Source organism: Mus caroli, unplaced genomic scaffold, assembly GCF_978045245.1.
Source record: "Mus caroli unplaced genomic scaffold, Mus_caroli_1 scaffold_15, whole genome shotgun sequence".
Taxonomy (NCBI): Eukaryota; Metazoa; Chordata; class Mammalia; order Rodentia; family Muridae; genus Mus; species Mus caroli.
Genome location: NW_028227270.1, coordinates 47434829 through 47440531, shown reverse-complemented (window position 1 = coordinate 47440531; position 5703 = coordinate 47434829).

Below are 5703 nucleotides of genomic sequence, written 5' to 3'. Positions count from 1 at the left end.
TCTAGAGTAAATGAAGAGATATTCCAGAGGTTGGAGAAGAGAGAGCTTAGGGGAGTGGGGTCAGCCTAATGATAGAGCTTCTTGGGTGAGAGTTGAACTGGGTAGAGCTGGGTACCAGTCCTGAACTCTAAAGCAGGGGGAGCCAGTGTGATCTCAGCCTAATAGAAATATAAACTGAACTCGTGATACCTAGAATTTTAAGATTAACCAAAAATATATGCAAAAAGATCAAGACATGTGCAGAGCCCCAAGTTTATTAGTCAGAGCTGGTTTCTGCTCGCTGTACAGACTGTCTTTCTTACCTGGTGTCCAGGCTCAGGTCAGGACTTTCTGTCTTTCCCATGGCTACTATTAAAATTTCCACTTAACAGTGTACTATAATGCTTTTATATTCATTGTTTTCATATCTTCTCTGTCTGTCTGTCTGTCTCTCTATCTCATGCACATGTGTGTGTGTGTGTGTGTGTGTGTGTGTGTGTGTGTGTGTAGGCCAGAGGACAACTTCAGAGCTATCCACCTTGCTTTTCTTCTGGAACAACAGCTGAAGGTCTACTTAGTGACATCACTGACCACCCAGGTGTGTTCTCTTCATCTTTTCTTGTGCAAAGCCGCTCTATAACTCTGACTTCATATGGATTGTCTTTCCTTCTTTTTACTCTTCTTGCTCAGTGTATATGGTTTTCACCACTAGAAATTTGATTGGATTGTTGTATTTTCCAAATGAGAGGAAATAGTTATGATACTTTTAAAATGCACTTATGCTGGTTTTAGGTCAGCAAATTAGTTTCTTAATTATAGGTCGATTTTTTTTTTTCTTGCAGCGTTGCCTAATATTTCTAGTTAGATGCCAGAAAATGTGAAGCTTACTTTTTCTTGGAGTTGACTATTTGTGTATTCAGTATTATTATTCTATGTTGTAATTGTTTAATATCAGTTTGGTCTTTTTGTGCCTTGCTATTAAGTTATGGATTAGACCCAAGTGGAGCTCATTCAAGGGTGACTACTGCCTCTGTGAAGCCACAAACTTCTGCAGTTTAGTTGTAGTCAGTGAGTATGAGTTTTGAGCCTCCTAGACTTGTCAGGGTAGTGTCTGTGCCAGCCCTGTTCTCTCTGGCATGTTTTCATTTCCCCCACCCCCCAGGATTAGATAGCTTCCTCCTTTGTCTGAGTGATCTGTACTCTGCTGAACACTTGAAGGACCTTGTGCTATTCCCTCTCCTAGGTTGCATGGCTTTCCCATCATGTACGTCACTGCCTGCGTTCTCCCCTCTACTCTAAAGTTGGCAAGTTCTTAGAGCTGGGTGCTCACTTTTCAGAGACCATAGTCCTTTGCTGTCTTACTTTCAGATATCACATCTGTTTTGTGTTACTTCAGAGGGAGAGAGAGAACTCCAACTTGCTGGGAGGCCCTTTGTGACAGTTATTCACATGCTAGGCACCACTACATGTCTTTATAAATATTGCTTATGAGCAAAAGCACTTCTCGGACACACTCAGGTTCCCCCTGTTATTGACTGGGCTGTGAACCACACACTTCATGTAACAGTAGGGTCCTTCAGACCTGTACCCTCGACGCTGTACACAGAAAGGTGGGTGATCTTTTGTCAGGAGATAGTAGATGACCACCACATGGTGTAGAATTCAGAGATGCTATTCTCTGTATCACCACCATGAGTCTAGAAGGAAAAGTGGAACTAGCTGATAAGGCCTCTCTTTCTACAGGGATGGAGACTTCCTGGCCACAAGAGGTTATACTGTAGCTCCATTTGGATATCATCTTTCATTAAGTCTAAGTTTCCATTGTTGACCAGTGAGACTAGAATTCCAGGACAAAGCTGCATAGGCAAATTTCAGTGTGTGCCTCTGTGAAGAAGAAAGCTTTTAAAAATGTTGTCCTGTAGGCAAGATGGACGTCTACAGCCAACCTGAGCCACATTTTGTCTCCATGGGTTGCAAATTCAATCCACACAAGCTGAGTTATCTCTTGTGGAGGGAGATACTGTGCCCAGCCTTGAGGCTGCTGTATGGTCAAGAATGTTTTTAGCCCATAGAAGCAAAACTTTAGATTCTTAAAACTTGGAACATTTTAATACTAAATTTGTAGAGTTGTAGCTCAAAAAAAAAGTGATACTTTCATTAATAGAATGTATACATGTTTTTCATATGTGATAAATATAGAAAACTAAAAAATGCTTTGTCCCAGAGAAGTCCAATGAGAATCATTGGCCAACTGAGAAGGGCTTATTGAGCTGGATTAGGTGTCTCCGGGTGGAAAGGGCCACTTGCCCTTCTCTTATGCTCTGTGGGCCAAATGCTTCCAACATGCGTCTTCTTTTTGGTCTCAGATGGGATTTCCGGGAATCAAAGTCAACCGGAAGTAACATTGTGGCTGGTAACAGGGACACTCAGAAGAACTCCAGGCTTAGAGAAGCTCACATATTAGTAGAATTTTCTGTGATTCCTTGGCTGGGCTACTTAGTGACAACCTGACCCTGTTGTAACTCCTGGAGACAAGATTTCTACATGGAGCCTTCTAGTGCTATATGGAAATAAGCTGAGGCCATACGTGGAACCTTGTTAAAGGGTTTCTGAATTTGGCCTTGTATGGGTAGAAAGATGTAGGGTGGTATGAAGGTAGAATGCATTACCATCTTCAGGTCTGCTTGCTCACAAGGCTTTGGCAGTGTCCAGCCCTTTTTGGTTCTGAAGGCACGATCAGAATCACTGAGTAGAGGGGTCCCAAGGTCCCAAGGCTGCATTCCTCTTTTCCTTTGGAGCTTAACCTCTGACTCAGACCCCAGAGCTATGAGCCTCCTGGTCTCAATCTAGGCTGCCAGGCTAGGTTTGTGTTTGGCAGTCATAGAGGTGCTGAAATTTGCTCGTGGCTCATTTTTAGCGAGACCCATAGACAGGCCTCCCTGGCATCGTAAGCTAAATATTTAGGGCTTACCAGACCTCACCTACCTGCTCACAATTACAAAGAGATATAATCTGGTTTTTAAGACACATATCCTTCAGAATTAACCAGAAACCACCCTAGAATTCTGGCTAGGTCCAGGCTAGGACTGCCAGAAGCAGCAGGTGACTTTCTTTATGTTTTCCTCAGGACTTCAGAGAGAAATCAAGGCAAGCAACAAAGGCTCCTGCCAGGCAGTAACAATTCTCTGCAGCTGTTTGCTATACGCACTAGTTGCTCTCCCACAGTGGGCTGCATTTCTAAGCCTCTCTGTAGGGCTATACCTAGTAGGCTCTTACAGTAGGCTGTACCTCCTGGTCTTTGTGTAACTCTGATGGAGGAGGCTTCTGTAGCAGGTTCTTAGGACATGGGCTGCTGAGACCCTCCCTGGAGGAGACAGGGACAAATACCTGCACAATCCTGTTGGAAACCTGACAGTGTCTCGGGCTCTTCTGCCACATCCTGTTCTTTTTTTTTTTTTTTTTAAAGATTTAGTTATTATTATATGTATGTATACTGTAGCTGTCTTCAGACACCCCAGAAGAGGGCATCAAATCTCATTACAGATGGTTGGTTGTGAGCCACCATGTGGTTGCTGGGATTTGAACTCAGGAACTTCGGAAGAGCAGTCAGTGCTCTTTACCTCTGAGCCATCTCTCCAGCCCCACAACCTGTTCTTATCTGGAACTCAGCATAGCTCCCACTCTCCCCCCCACGCCCCCCCGCCACTGTTCTCAGATTTTGAAGGTTGCCAATGATCATTCATTCTTTCCCTCCCTGGACTCCATGCTGTCCATAGATAGGACACTTCTTGGCTAGGCTACTGCTCTAGACTGTGTATTTCACCTAATCCTCTGTCACAAAAAAGACAGGGGACCTTACCTTGGTCTGCAGCATTCAAATCTCCTGGAGCCTAAACCTGTATATGGTGGTCTGCCTGTGTTATGTGATCTGATAGTGCAGGGGTCATGTGGACACAGACTCCTGGATATAGGATCCACTGGGATAATCTAGGACAAGCTCCCATCTGAAGGTAGCAACAATAATTTCAAATGTAGACACCCTCATGGACTTCTTGTGGTCTTGGATATCCAAGCAGGAAAAGAAGCCTTTTCCCTGAACTATGTCCCCAAACCAAGACCCTGCTCACATGTAAGGTCATATTTTGAGGTTCCAAATGTAGTGAATTTGGAGGGCCACCATCACCCCAGCAGAGGTGTTTTGCTGGGTCACTGTGAGGGATGCTCACCAGAGGCACATCCATTTGGATTTGGTGTATGTCTCCTATACAGATTGTCTGCAGGTAAGAGCCTTGAAACTTCAGCAGCTGTCATGCTGTAGGAGCGTCAGGTCAGAAGTCATGATCCAAATCTGTCAAGCTGACATCTTGGACTATGGTTAACAGCCGGGCCTCTAGAACTTTATTATATTGATACAAGTCTTCCTGTATTTAATCCCCAGAACCCACGTTAGGCGTCCCACAATTACCTGTAACTCCAGCTCTAAGAAATCTAACTTACCCATCTGGTTTCCGAGGGCACCCAGCATGCAAATGGCGCACATACTTTCAAACAGGCATATGCACACACAATAAATAAAAATAAAATTTAACGATAGAGTCACCATTTTGAAACATGCTAATAGAAACATAAACATGTATTTCAGCTTTCAGAACTTCATTTACGTTGTTGATTTTCAGAGAATGGGAGGTTTCTTAGTTAGGGTTTTTCTGCCGTGAACAGACACCATGACCATGGCAAATCTCATAAAGGACACATTTAATTGGGGTTGGTTTACAGGTTCTGAGGTTCGGTCCATTATCATGTGGGAGCATGGCAGCATCTAGGCAGGCATGGTGCAGGAGGAGCTGAGAGTTCTACATCTTCATCTGAAGGCTGCTACTCACTTCCAGGCAGCTAGGGTGAGGGTCTTAAGTCCATACCCACAGTGACACACCTACTCCAACCAGGTCACACCTACCCCAACAAGGCCACACCTCCAAATAGTGCCACTTCTTGGTCCAAGCATATACAAACCATCACAGCAGGACTTGGGGCTTTGTGGGACATAAGTCAAGTGGCCAAGCCAAAACCCTATGAAAAAGGAGAGTCTGGGTCTGGTTCCCCATTCCTTATAGTCCCACAGTCCCGAACTCACATGGCTTCCGTGGTGAGTGGGAGTTCTCAGGAGAGCAAGAATTAGAAGTGACTTTTTAGTCATTTTTGAGTAGCTGAAGAAAGCAGAGAGTCTGAGGGATCTGAGGGTCAGAGACTACCATGGGGAGGGGTAATTTGCTCCAAGTGCTCAGGTGGGCCCCATTTCTGAAGTTTCAAAACAAGGTTTCCTCAAGCATGAGTTAATTTGTCAGACATTCAGCAAATTCCCCAACACACACACACACACACTTACTCAGTGGGTGACTTGGCTAGAGTCTGAGACAGAACCTGGAGGGCTGAAGAGTCTATTGAACCAAATCTTCCAGCCCCATTGCCTCCTTACTAACCCCATAATCTTCTTCAGAGCCACCAGTGCGACCATGACCTCACCACAGTCAGTGGGGTGGAGATCCCGTGGCAAGCGTCCCTAGAAGCAAGGAAAATCAGCAGAGACTCTAAGGATCCTTTTCGTGCAGGTAACCCGAGTGGCCAGCATCTCACCACGCGCATCAAGCTCTCCAGGCACGTAGGGATCAGCAACGGGTTGTGCGCAGTGTAGTCTGCGACTGCGCCACCAGCCTCAGCTTCCCT